Source organism: Phyllobates terribilis, unplaced genomic scaffold, assembly GCF_046119375.1.
Source record: "Phyllobates terribilis strain yellow unplaced genomic scaffold, ASM4611937v1 Scaffold_3__8_contigs__length_932513732, whole genome shotgun sequence".
Classification (NCBI taxonomy): Eukaryota; Metazoa; Chordata; class Amphibia; order Anura; family Dendrobatidae; genus Phyllobates; species Phyllobates terribilis.
In genome coordinates this window covers 882,685,766-882,699,841 of record NW_027362763.1, presented here as the reverse complement: position 1 = coordinate 882,699,841, position 14,076 = coordinate 882,685,766, and the positions used below count along the sequence as shown (strand labels likewise).

Below are 14,076 nucleotides of genomic sequence, written 5' to 3'. Positions count from 1 at the left end.
AATCAGCATCTGAGCCACCCCCCCACCCCAGCTCTTTCAGCTGCTTGTAAAACCCAGCCCTATAATCCAGGCCCATTAACCACCTCTGAGCACAATGTGTGCTGGAGCCTGCTTTTCCGAGTCCTACATCACCAAGGCTTGGCACCTTGGGGACACATACCTCCTGTCCACGACCTGTCTGGCTGCAACCTTACAAATATATATATATATATATATAAGTTAAACTCGTATATTATATAGAGTCATTACAAACAGAGTGATCTATTTCAAGTGTTTATTTCTGTTAATGTTGATGATTATGGCTTACAGCCAATGAAAACACAAAAGTCATTACCTCAGTAAATTTAGAATAATTAACAAAAAACACCTCCAAACGCTTCCGATGCGTATAAAAAGGTTCCTTGGTCTGTTTCAGTAGGCTCCACAATCATGAGGAAGACTGCTGACTTGACAGCTGTTCAGAGTGCTGTATCCAAGCATATTAGTGGAAAGTTGAGTGGAAGGAAAAAGTGTGGTAGAAAAAGGTGCACAAGCAACCGGGATAACCGCAGCCTTGAAAGGATTAAGAAAAGGCCATTCAAAAATTTGGAGGAGATTCACAAGGCGTGGACAGCTGCAGGAGTCACTGCTTCAAGAGCCACCACACACAGATGTATCCAGGACATGGGCTACAAGTGTCACATTCCTTGTGTCACGCCAGAAGCGTCTTACCTGGGCCAAGGAGGAAAAGACCTGGACTGTTGCTCAGTGGTCCAAGGTGTTGTTTTCAGTTGAAAGTAAATTTTGCATTTAATTTGGAAATCAAGGTCCCAGAGTCTGGAGGAAGAGTGGAGAGGCCACAATCCAAGCTGCTTGAGGTCTAGTGTGAAGTTTCCACAATCAGTGATGGTTTGGGGAGCCATGTCATCTGCTGGTGTAGGTCCACTGTGTTTTATCAAGACCAAAGTCAGCGCAGCCGTCTACCAGGAAATTTTAGAGCACTTCATACTTTCCTCTGCTGACAAGCTTTTTGGAAATGGAAATTTCATTCTCCAGCAGGACTTGGCACCTGTCCACACTGCCAAAAGTACCAATGCTTGGTTTAAAAACAACAGTATCACTGTGCTTGATTGGCCAGCAAACTCACCTGACCTTTAACCCCATAGAGAATCTATCGGGTATTGTCAAGAGGAAGATGAGACACCAGGCCCAACAATGCAGACGAGCTGAAGGCTGCTATCAAAGCAACCTGGGCTTCCACAACACCTCAGCAGCGCCACAGACTGATCGCCTCCATGCCACGCCGCATTGATGCAGCAATTGATGCAAAAGGAGCCCCGACGAAGTATTGAGTGCATTTACTGAACATACATTTCAGTAGGCCAACATTTTGGATTTTAAAAACTTTTCAATTTATCAAGTATTCTAATTTAATGAGATAATGACTTGTTTTCATTGGTTGTAAGCCATAATCATCAACATTAATAGAAATAAACATTTGAAATAGATCATTCTGTTTGTAATGTCTCTATATAGTGAGTTTCACTTTTTGTATTGAAAAACTGAAATAAATTAACTTTTTGATATTCTAATTTAGTAAGAAGCTCTTGTGTTTATATATATTTTATTAGAGCGTTATAATCCATACACTGTAGCCTGATATCCATGGAGAAAAGCAAACCATAGTAGCAATTAATTATCAATATAGAGAGTCTTCCTGATTTTCACATTTTATTAACTATTAAGTGAAAAATGGAAAAAAATAAACATTGGGAGGTGGGTTACAGGTGGTATAAAAGTTAAGGAAAAACCATGAGTTTGGAGGGCCAGTAGGAAATGGGGAAAATCGCAAAGACAAGCTTTTAAGGGGTTGTCCACTACCTGTGCATCCCCTTCTCAATCACGGTTCTCCTACCCCTCCCTTTATAATAAAAAAAAATGGCTATACTCTCCTCTGGTTTGGGCGCCGTTCCAGCAGTGTAGGCACTGTCTCTGCCGGGGCTTGCAGGATATTATGCCACGTGTGTCCTGTAGCCAATCAGCAGCCACTTCACTCTCTCCTCCTTCAAACAAATCGGACATCCGGAGGAGGTGAACTAGCCGCAGTCCTGCTGCTCTCTCAGCTAAAGGGGGAACATAGTGATTGATAAGGGGTTGTCTGAGTAGTGGATATCCCCTTTAAAGCACTTCTCGAGAAAAAAAAATAGCCTAGATGTGTTTCAAAATTAAATGAATACAACTTTATATTGTAAGGTTCACTGGTGCCACTCTTGCTGCTAGAGTCCCGGCACCTCCGCTTTCGGCTTGGCTTTGATACAGAAGAGCACTTCCTCCACCCTCTTTGTATTGGTGACAGCTCCCTTCTATCTCTGCATCAGTCATGACGGCTGGCTTAGCTGTTGAAATGAGCCTAATATCCAGCCCCTGCAAGGGGCTCTCACCAACACAGAATGGGTAGGGTAGGCTCTTCTGTGTTGAAGCAAAGGCGGAAGTGGAGTTGCTAGATCGGTCAAGTATAGCGTCAATAAGGGTATGTGCCCACGTAGCGTTTTTCAAGCGTATATGTTGCGGAATTTCCGCAGCGTAAACGCTTGTGAAACGCTATGTAATCCGCCCCCCATGGTCCCCAAGGGGATTCCGCAAGTTAAATGCCCATGCTGCGGATTTTTCCGCAGCCTTTTTGATGCGTGGAAAAATCCGCAGCATGTCAATTAATTTTGCAATGCAATAAAAAACGCAAGGCAATTCCGCATGTGGAAATCGCGCGATAAACGCACAATAAACGCGTGCGGAATTCCGCATGCGTTTATCCGGGAGAGGACATGCAGAAATGAAGCAGAAATTTTCTGCTTCATTTCTGCAACGTGGGCACATACCCTAAGCGTTTGAAAAAGAAAATAGATTAGTAAATTGGAATGATTTTGATTATCAATCAGCTGGACAAACCCTTTTGAAGAAATTCTAATGCATTCAAATATAGGGCTCAGTGATATAATTCCAATAATGATAAAATGTTTCAAAATACTAACCATTCCAGGAATTTTACAGAGGTGAAACAAGCACAAGCAAAAGTAAGAAGTAATAAAACTGGATTCAAGCACAAGAAATTTGTAGGTGCTGTCTGGACTATCAAAACCCTGTGTTTATTGAATTGCCGTTAGTGTTGAGTATTCCGATACCGCGAATATCGGCCGATACCCGATATTTCAGTATCGGAATTCCGATACTTAATTCCGATACTTTTAGAATATCGAATACCGGAATCGGAAGTTCCCATAATGCCTGCGCTCTGCTGTATCTCTGAAGGATGACAAGCTGGATGGCAGCGCTCAGCTGCGATCCAGCCTGTCATCAGAATGCCATCCCAGCGTGAGAGAATTCTCCTGATTGTTTAAAAGCCGGCGGGCGGTAAAAAGCCGCCGGCTTTTAAACAATCACACAGCCCCATACTGCTTCCCCGCAGCCTCCCACCCCGATCCTCCGCTCCCCCCATCCTGATCGTAAGTTAAGACCGGGCGGGGAGCGCAGCACCAAGGAGTGGGGAACGAAGGACCCGGGCGGGGAAGCCGGCAGTGAAAAGACTTCACCGCCGGCTTTCCCGTTCTGTGCTGCGCTTTCCCGCCGGTTATTTCAAATGAATAGCTGAGGTATCAGGTGATGCTGATCAGCTGTTCATTTGAATTAGCCGCGGTGCCCTCAGAGGGTTCATGTGAGTTCATGCTTGACTGCATGAACTCACATGAACTTTCCCACGGCCGCACAGGTCAGCCACACCCCCCAGACCATCAGACCCATCATGATTGGGGTGTGTGCGGTGTCTGTGCGATGTCTGCGGGTGTGCGCGGTGTCTGTGCGATGTGTGCGCGATGTCTGCGGGTGTGCGCAGTGTCTGCGGGTGTGTGCGTGCAGGCAGACATAGGCCGATGTGACACTACTACTCCCATCGGCCTTTGCCTGTCCCCCGTCCACTCGTGCCAGCAGGATCAGCTTGATGGGAGCAGTAGTTCCCATCAGCCTGATCCTGCTATTTAAACTGCCCCATGTGTTATTTTTGCCCCTATACGTGTTTTTTTAGGCCCCCATATATATTTGTTTTTGGTCCCCAATAAATTTTAAATACATTTCATTGGTGGCCAGTGGTTACCTAAAATAAATTAGTTCATACATTACCTGTCCCCGCCGATCGCCACCTAAAATAAAGTAAAAAATAAAAAACTACACCTATACTCACATAGACCCCTAATTCCCCGAAGCCATCGATCTCCTGTAATAAAATATAAAATAATAAACCACAACCTTATCCTTACCCCTCCGTAGTAGTCCACGAGTGTCCCACGATGATCTCCAGTTTAGAGCAGCCACATAGAATGTGACCGCTCTGAACCGCTGCCGCCGCTAGAATGACAGCATAAGCGGGTTCGCCAGAGTTCAGGCAGCGCTGCTCCGGTCAGCTCCTTTACGGCCCTGCTGTACCATGAGAAATTTCCACGGTACAGCAGTGCCGTAAAGGAGGTCACCGGAGCTGCGCTGACTGAATGCACTCCGGTGACCTCAGTCAGTGGCTCCAGCTGCCGGGAGCGGACGTGTTCCCGGCAGTGTGAGCTTACAGCAGCCATGCACAGCTGTCACCATCTCCAGATGTGACAGCTGTGCATGGGAGATCTGCGCAGGAACGTGGACAGGTAACTATTTTTTTTTAGTAAACTAAGAATTAAATAAAATGGTGTGTTTTATTTCAAATAAATTATTTTTTTTCTGGGTGTAGTGTGTGTTTTTTCTTTTTAACACTTTGTAGGTTAGTAATGGGGGTGTCTTATAGACGCCCATCATTACTAACCTGGGCTTCATGGCAGCTGGCGCTGACATGAACTCCACCACTATTACCCCCTGCCACCGCACCAGGGCAGCGTGGAAGAGCCAGGCTAAGTGCCAGAATTGGCGCATCCTTTGGATGCGCCATTTCTGGGGCAGCTGACGGCTGGTGTTTCTAGCCTGGGAGGGGGCCAATATTCATGGCACCCTTCCTGGGCTATTAATATCAGCCCCCAGCTGTCTGCCTAGCCTTTGCTAGCTATTAAAATAGGGGGGACCCCACGTCATTATTTGGGAGGGGTCTCCCATTTTAATAGCTAGTAAAGGCTAGGTATTCAGCTGGGGGCTGATATTTGTAGCCTGGGAAGCTCCGTGGGTATTACCCCCTTCCCAGGCTTCAAACATCTGCCCCAGCTGTCTGCTTAACCTCCGCTAGAGACTAAAATTATGGGGGATCCCACGCCAATTTTTTTTTTTAATAAATCCTTTATTTTAACACTAAATGACACTTGAGGGATTAATAAAGATGCAGTCCCTAAATTATTATTTATTTTTTAATAAATTTTTCCCAAAAATGTTGACGTGGGCTTTGCCATATTTTTGTATGCCAGCCAGGTACAGCATCCAGGAACGGGCTGCCCCCAACTCCCAGCTGCCTATTTCTACCTGGCCGGACACAACAATATAGGAAAGCCCTTTTTTTTTTATTATTTCATGAATTTCATGAAATAAGTTTAAAAAAAAAAATAAGTGGGGCTTCGCCCTATTTTTGTGTCCAGCCAGGTACAACTAAGCAGCTGGGGGCTGGAATCCACAGCGCAGGGTGGCCCAAGCTTTGTGCCCCCCCCCCTGCTGTGAACTGCAGTCCGCAGCCACCCCAGAAAATGTTGCGTTCATAGAAGCGCCATCTTCTGGCGCTGTATCCAGCTCATCCAGGGCCCTGGTGCGGTGGCTCACTGGGTAATAAAGGGGTTAGTGCCAGCCCTAAGCCCGAAATTCATGGGGTCACGCCAATATTAGACATGACCGCCATGAATTTCTAGTAAAGTATTTAAAAAAAACACAACACCCAGAATAAAGTCCTTTAATTGAAATAAACATACAATACTTTATTGTTCTAAATTAAACTCTACTTACCGTCACGCCCATTCCAGCTGAAGCCAACGATCTCCTGCAATAAAAGTAAAATAATAAAGCAACATCATCCTTACCTTTCCATGGTTCCCAGGACAGCTTCAGCTCTGCTACATTCACATGACAGGTTGGATCGCAGCAGAAAGCTGCCATCCAGCCTGTCATCCCGCAGACACTGAGAAGCGCAGGCATGCTTGCGCTCCTCAGTGTCTGGCTGTGACAGCATCCCGATGAGCCGACAATTAACTCAGCTCACCTCATGCACGTCACTGACAGCGTGGGAGAATTCTCCTGCGCATGCGGTGAGCGTGAGAGACTCGGCTCATCTGGATGCCGTCACAGCCTGACACTGAGGAGCGCAAGCATGCCTGCCCTTCTCAGTGTCCGCGGGATGACAGGTTGGATGGCAGCTTTCTGCTGCGATCCAGCCTGTCATCTCAATGTAGCAGAGCTGGAGCTGTCCTGGGAACCATCGAAAGGTAAGGATGATGTTGGTTTATTATTTTTGTTTTATTGCAGGAGATCATTGGCTTCAGCTGGAGTGGGCGTGATAGGTAGGTATGGTTTAATTTAGAACAATAAAGAATTGTGTGTTTATTTCAATTAAAGGACTTTATTCTGGGTGTTGTGTTTTTTTTAAATACTTTACTAGAAATTCATGGCAGTCATGTCTAATATTGGCGTGACCCCATGAATTTCGGGCTTAGGGCCAGCTGATAATGCCAAGCTGGCCCTAACCCCTTTATTACCCAGTGAGCCCTGGATGAGTTCGGTACAGCGCCAGAAGATGGCACTTCTATGAACGCGCCATTTTCCGGGGTGGCTGCGGACTGCAATTTGCAGCGGGGGGGGGGGTGGGCAGAAAGCTTGGGCCTCCCTGCGCTGCAGATTCCAGCCCCCCGCTGCCTAGTTGTACCTGGCTGGACACAACTCATCCAGGGCCCTGGTGCGGTGGCTCACTGGGTAATAAAGGGGTTAGGGCCAGCTTGGCATTATCAGCTGGCCCTAAGCCCGAAATTCATGGGGTCACGCCAATATTATACATGACCGCCATGAATTTCTAGTAAAGTGTTTAAAAAAAACACAACACCCAGAATAAAGTCCATTAATTGAAATAAAGACACAATTCTTTATTGTTCTAAATTAAACAATACTTACCACCACGCCCATTCCAGCTGAAGCCAACGATCTCCTGCAATAAAAGAAAAATAATAAAGCAACATCATCCTTACCTTTCGATGGTTCCCAGGACAGCTTCAGCTCTGCTACATCGAGATGACAGGCTGGATCGCAGCAGAAAGCTGCCATCCAGCCTGTCATCCCGCAGACACGGAGAAGCGCAGGAATGCTTCCGCTCCTCAGTGTCAGGCTGTGACGGCATCCCGATGAGCCGAGTCTCTCACGCTCACCGCATGCGCAGGAGAATTCTCCAACGCAGTCAGTGACGTGCATGAGGTGAGCTGAGTTCCAGCCTGTCATCTCGATGTAGCAGAGCTGGAGCTGTCCTGGGAACCATCGAAAGGCAAGGATGATGTTGCTTTATTATTTTACTTTTATTGCAGGAGATCTTTGGCTTCAGCTGGAATGGGCGTGATGGTAAGTATGGTTTAATTTAGAACAATAAAGAATGGTGTGTTTATTTCAATTAAAGGACTTTATTCTGGGTGTTTGTGATTTTTTTTAACTTTGACTATGGGTTTAGTAATGGGGGTGTCTTATAGACGCCTCTCCATTACTAACCTGGGCTTGATGTCAGCTGGCATTATAAGCTGACTTGAACCCCAGCCCTATTACCCCACTGCCACCGCTACAGGGCAGTGGGAAGAGCGAGGCTAAGTGCCAGAATTGGCGCATCCTATGGATGCGCCATTTCTGGGGCGGCTGACGGCTGGTGTTTCTAGCCTGGGAGGGGGCCAATATTCATGGCACCCTTCCTGGGCTATTAATATCAGCCTCCAGCTGTCTGCCTAGCCTTTGCTAGCTATTAAAATAGGGGGGACCCCACGTCATTTTTTGGGGGGTCCCCCATTTTAATAGCTAGTAAAGGCTAGGTATTCAGCTGGGGGCTGATATTAGTAGCCTGGGAAGCTCCATGGGTATTACCCTCTTCCCAGGCTTCAAACATCTGCCCCAGCTGTCTGATTAACCTCCGCTAGAGACTAAAATTACGGGGAACCCCACGCCAATTTTTTTTTTTAATAAATCCTTTATTTTTAACACTAAATGACAAGTACAGTAACCAACACTATCACTGTACTTATTATATGTGACTGACATATTTCTATCTATCTAATCTATGTGTGATGCTCTATTATTTCTGTTATAAATTGTCGGGTACCGCTGCTGAATTGCCGGCCGGCTTTTTTAAAGAGACGGTGCATGAAAACACTATTATTTTTTTAAATAAATCTTTTACACTAAATGACAAGTACAGTAACCAACACTGTCCCTGTACTTCTTATATATGTGGCTGACATGTTTCTATCTATGTAATCTATGTGTGAAGCTCTATTCTTTCTGTTCTAAATTGTCGGGTACCGGTGTATGCCGCTGCTGAATTGCCGGCTTTTCATGTTTCACTGTGAGCACTGTTCCCATCGATTTGGGCAACCACCTCCCCCAATACATTCTACATTATTGCTAGTTGTTTTCCTTCATGTAGAATTAACCTACAAGGAAAGAAATGGTTTATTTTCATTCCGATATTTGTGTCCCATTGACTTGCATTGGTTTCCGGTATCGGAATCGGCGATATCCGATACTTTTTGGGTATCGGCCCGATCCAATCCGATCCGATATTTCCTGATATCGGAAGGTATCGCTCAACACTAATTGCCGTATAAAAATCCTTGTCCGCCTTGTAATTGATGATTGTATCTTGGACCCAATGAGGCTGCTAAAAATGGGAATATTGGGAAAATTGATACGGTCCTCAAGACCCTCTATCTAGTGAGCAAGGAGTAAAATTGGAATTCTCTTTTACAATAGAAGCCTTTCCTGAATTGCATATAAAAAGATGAGTTGGGAATAGCATAGCTTTCTTTTCCAGTGAAAATTTATTAGAAATAACACATCAAATATGGCTGATGTATTCTATATTTGTTTTTGTTTTGCATCAATTTTTTTAAATGCATCCACATACATAATCACATCCAGAGGATGCTTCTAAACCAAGCAAGTAAATCTGTTCATTTTTTTTGTTCCTGGTGGGTAGAGTTTGATCCGTTACTTACACACGTGGTCAAAATTGTTGGTACCCCTCTTTTAATGAAAGAAAAACCCACAATGGTCACAAAAATAACTTGAATCTGACAAAAGTAAATTAAAAATCTATGAAAATGAACAAATGAAAGTCAGACATTGCTTTTCAACCCTGCTTCCACAGAATTTTTAAAAAAATTAAACTCATGAAATAGGCCTGGACAGAAATGATGGTACCCCTGAAAATAATGTGACAACAGGGATATGTTAAATCAAGTTGTATCCACTAATTAGCATCACAGGTGTCTACAATCTTGTACTCAGTCAGTGGGCCTGTATATAGGGCTACAGATACTCACTGTGCTGTTTCGTGACATGGTATGTACCACACTCAACATGGACCAGATGAAGCCAAGGAAAGCGTTGTCTCAGGAGATTAGAAAGAAAATTATAGAAAAGCATGTTAGGTAAAGGTTATAAGATCATCTCCAAGCAGCTTGATGTTCCTGTGACTACAGTTGCACATAGTATTCAGAAATTTAAGATCCATGGGACTGTAGCCAACCTCCCTGGATGTGGCCGCAGGAGGAAAATTAATGACAAATCAAAGAGACGGATAATACGAATGGTAACAAAAGAGCCCAGGAAAATTTCTAAAGAGATTAAAGGTGAACTTCAAGCTCAAGGAACATCATTGTCAGATCGCACCATCCGTCGTTGTTTGATCCAAAGTGGACTTCATGGGAGATGACCAAGGAGAACACCATTGTTGAAAAAAAAAATCATAAAAAAGCCAGACTGGAATTTGCCAAACTACATGTTGACAAACCACAAAGCTTCTGGGAGAATGTCCTATGGACAGATGAGACAAAAATGGAAGTTTTTGGCAAGGCACATCAGCTCTATATTCACAGATGGAAAAATGAAGCATATCAAGAAAAGAACACTGTCCCTACTGTGAAACATGGAGAAGGCTCTGTTATGTTCTGGGGCTGCTTTGCTGCATCTGGCACAGGGTGAAACTGTGCAGGGTACAATGAAATCTCACGACTATCAAGGGATTCTAGAGAGAAATGTGCTGCCCAGTGTCAGAAAGCTTGGTCTCAGTCGCAGGTCATGGGTCTTGCAACAGGATAATGACCCAAAACGCACAGCTAAAAACACCCAAGAATGGCTAAGAGGAAAACATTGGACTATTCTGAAGTGGCCTTCTATGAGCCCTGACCTAAATCCTATTGAGCATCTTTGGAAAGAGCTGAAACATGCCGTCTAGAAAAGGCAACCTTCAAACACGAGACAACTGGAGCAGTTTGCTCATGAGGAGTGGGCTAAAATACCTGTCGAGAGGTGCAGAAGTCTCATTGACAGTTACAGGAATGGTTTGATTGCAGTGATTGCCTCAAAAGGTTGTTCAACAAAATATTAAGTTAAGAGTACCATCATTTCTGTCCAGGCCTATTTCATGAGTTTAATTTTTTTTTTAATTCTGTGGAAGCAGAAAAGCAATGTCTGACTTTCATTTTGTTCATTTTCATAGATTTTTAATTTATTATTACTTTTGTCAGATTCAAGTTATTTCTGTGACCATTGTGGGTTTTTCTTTCATTAAACGAGGGGTACCAACAATTTTGACCATGTATGTATCTACTATTAGATAGCAAAAACAAAATCCTTGTCGTTGGAGTTACTAAAAAATATAACTCGAGTCCTCATTGGTTTCTACCTTTTTAAAGACTAAATGAGTTACTAGAAGAGGATCACCTGCATCGTCTCATGGAGGGCACCAAGAACAAGATTTAGATGTGCTCAACCATATTCTTTCACTAATGCATTAGGAATGCCTAGAATAAGATTCTAGTAGTATTGATGGAGCACTGAAATGCTTGAGTGCTCGGTACTTGAATCGAGCAGGTCACACACTCGGACGGGCTCAACTCTGGTAACGAGTATAAAGGAAGTGTATGGCAAATTCTCTCTCTCCCTCTCTCCTTCTCTCCCTCTTTTTCTCCTCTCTCTCGCACCACATGATACTTGGCACTGCCCGATACTTGATCAAGTATCGAGCAGCGTAAAGCATGCTCACCCATCGCTAGATTCTAGTCATGTCTTATACATGTGAAGGTTGTACTCATCTATATGGAAAAGGCACTTTTTAAAATCAAATCATAGGTAAAGGATAAGTGGTAGGGAAAGAATAGGTGTTTACAAAACACCTACATTTATACATTTGACCCCATATTGTTATATTGGGATGGATTCCTAAAGTATAAAGTGAATTTCTTAGATTTTTTCTACTGGAGCCAAACTGTCTGTTTTGGCTTTTGAATTCATAGGGGCATGAATTGTGCATACAATTTATGGTGATGCCTAGAACAAGCTTCAACTAATTTTTTATATTTGCAGATAAAAAGTTCAAACTGCTAAGCATATAATGCATTGCTTCTGTGACTGTTCAAGTGGAACCAGATTTTCCTTTTCACTGCTTGATACAATGCATATGTATTGTAGAGCTCTCACAAAAATCTCTTGCTATGCTCATGGGCCAAGTACTTCATTCTGTCCTGACACTATACATTTCCCCTACGGATTCATGAAATGTAAGAACCTTGTGCATACACGAACTGAACTAAAGCATATATTGCAAAATGGCAATATGACTATTGTATGTGGAAGTTAGCAAGTACCTTTTCCAAGTAAAATATGTTACCATATGGGGAAAAAAAACGCTTTTCAGCTCTTATGTGAATAAAATACATCAATACATCTATTTCCATGAACGTCCTGAACCCTAAATAGGGCAGGAGAAGTTCTTGGTGAATCTGTCACCTTTTAAAACTTATTTACCTGCAGATATAGGGTTAATTAATCTGCAGGTAAACCACATTTAAAAAAAACCTGATTATAGCCAAGCTTACTACATAGTGAGTAGTGACTAATCGCTCCCTGCACTCGCCTATGACTGAAGCCAGCGGTGGCAGGATGAATAAAACGTAAGCCAGTTAACCAGAGTGTAAATGTTATTTACCTGTAGTTTAACAATATATTGCATGTAAATGACATTTCCATTTAATAAGTGAACCAAAAAGGTTTAGGTTCTTGCTCTTAGTGCACGCAAGGGCATGGCCTCCTTTTCTTTTGAGCACATAGCTTCCCATTTTTGTGTCCATAGTGGAGTCCCGGTCCTGCTCGGTCATTTTGACACATGAGGTTAGGACCGTCTTGACTCGGTACACCTTGGCGCTGGTGGGATGGCCTTTATACTTTTTTTTTAATCAAAAGCAGTGTTTACTAAGTACCCTTTGGTATTTATATGCACTATTCCTTTTAACTTCTAAAATGAACATATACCCTGCAATATTAGGTTTTGTCTGTTTATTGGCCAGTGCGACCATGCATGGATTCGCGTCTTGAAAAATAATAAACCCATCATGTGGCAGAGAGTTCCGTAGTGTCTTTGCTCTTGCAGTAGAAAAGATCAGTCTATGATGGGGAAACCTTCTTTTCTCTAGATGTAGAGAATTCATTTGACATGGATTTGAGCCCGTGTGTTTAAAGAAAAAAAATTGTACTAGCCACTAATATATATGTGTTCATTGTCATTAGATTGCCGCTACGCTGTCTTTTCCAAGCTGAATATTCATATGGTGAAATTCATCTATTCCTTAACATTGGTGGTTCTTATCTACTCCTGATTTAGTTTAGCTATAGCTTTATAGAAAGTTCCCCAAAATTGTATGCAATACTTCAGTGGTCTGACTAGTAAATGATATAGAGGCAAAACAATGTTTTTGTCATGATTATCTTTGTCTCTTTTGATGCATCCCATGCCTACATTTGCCATCGCAGCAGCTGCCTGGCATTGGTCACTAAAGTGAAGTTATATCAAGTGCTTTAGTTGAAAATGTAAAGAATCCTACAGTTATAAAGCACAGGCTGTGGGATAATATATGTTGTTTCTCACTATCCCAGAAAACACTTTTATTCAAAACTCAATAAAAGCATGGATGCAGGAGGATGAGCGCAGCATGGTGGACCGCAGCTGTTTCGTGTCAGACTACGCTTCAACGAGTCTTGGGTTCAATCAGGACCAGGAAGCTTAGTTTGATGCGAAACGGACGTCGTCCATCACGCTGCCTGCATCCATGTTTTTAATGAATTTTGAATAAAAGTGTTTTTATGGGATGGTGATTGCCATTTTTCCAATCTCTGGAGTTTGCAATACCATCACTCATTTGGTTGAGCACCAAGATATCCCTGCTGTCAGAAGGTGTTATTAAATGGTCTCCTGTTGAGGAGTTGTTGGATGGTGCCGGATCGATCTACTGCTTTTTACTATTTGAGGTTTACAATCTAAGGGGGATGGTTTTTGTTTTGTATATTTTTTTTTTTTATTTGATGTTGGTCTGTCAGCCCTAAATATTAGCTGGGTCTTCTGTCTATTCCTAGTGAATTGATTTTGTTTTTTGGAGGCCTACTGTGAAGAGAAATATTAAAATGGGTATCTACTTTCTTTTCCTCTACAGAATTCTTCACTGCCTGTGTTTGGAATCTCAGTGAATCCTAAGAATGCTTACTACTTGATTTCCATGCTGCCAACTGGACCCTCCAAGAATTGACTTTCTTCTTTCTAAATAATACAATGTTAAATCGGAAATATCTGGGAGAAAGGACAGCTGGTTTAACTACACATTGCTACTTATCCTGCTGACAACTGAAATAAAAGGCTCTTTCCATATGTTACATGATGACCACTTTGTAGAACCATGCCAATTTAGTTTTTAAGTGGATGATGAATTTTAACATATAGGGGGTTACGCCCTCCAGATGTGACTATCTTTTATATGCATCTGAAGCTAAGTAATGTAACATTAAACTAGGTGGATATGTTAAGCAGCCCCTTAAATCTTTGTTAAATGTTTACATTTTATATCATTTTTTTGTATATCTATA

The 14,076-nt window shown here is 42.9% G+C and overlaps 1 protein-coding gene across 3 annotated transcripts in view; it reads left to right on the top strand.

Moving 5' to 3' along the window:
* The window catches only part of MTHFD1L (methylenetetrahydrofolate dehydrogenase (NADP+ dependent) 1 like), a 267,649-nt gene extending 253,783 nt beyond the window's left edge, over positions 1–13,866 (top strand). For all 3 annotated transcript variants that reach the window (XM_073672671.1, XM_073672673.1, XM_073672670.1), the window contains one exon: positions 13,650–13,866. The gene's annotated coding sequence lies outside the window, so the exon portion shown is untranslated. The remainder of the gene's footprint in view (positions 1–13,649) is intronic.
* The last annotated feature ends 210 nt before the right edge of the window (positions 13,867–14,076 follow it).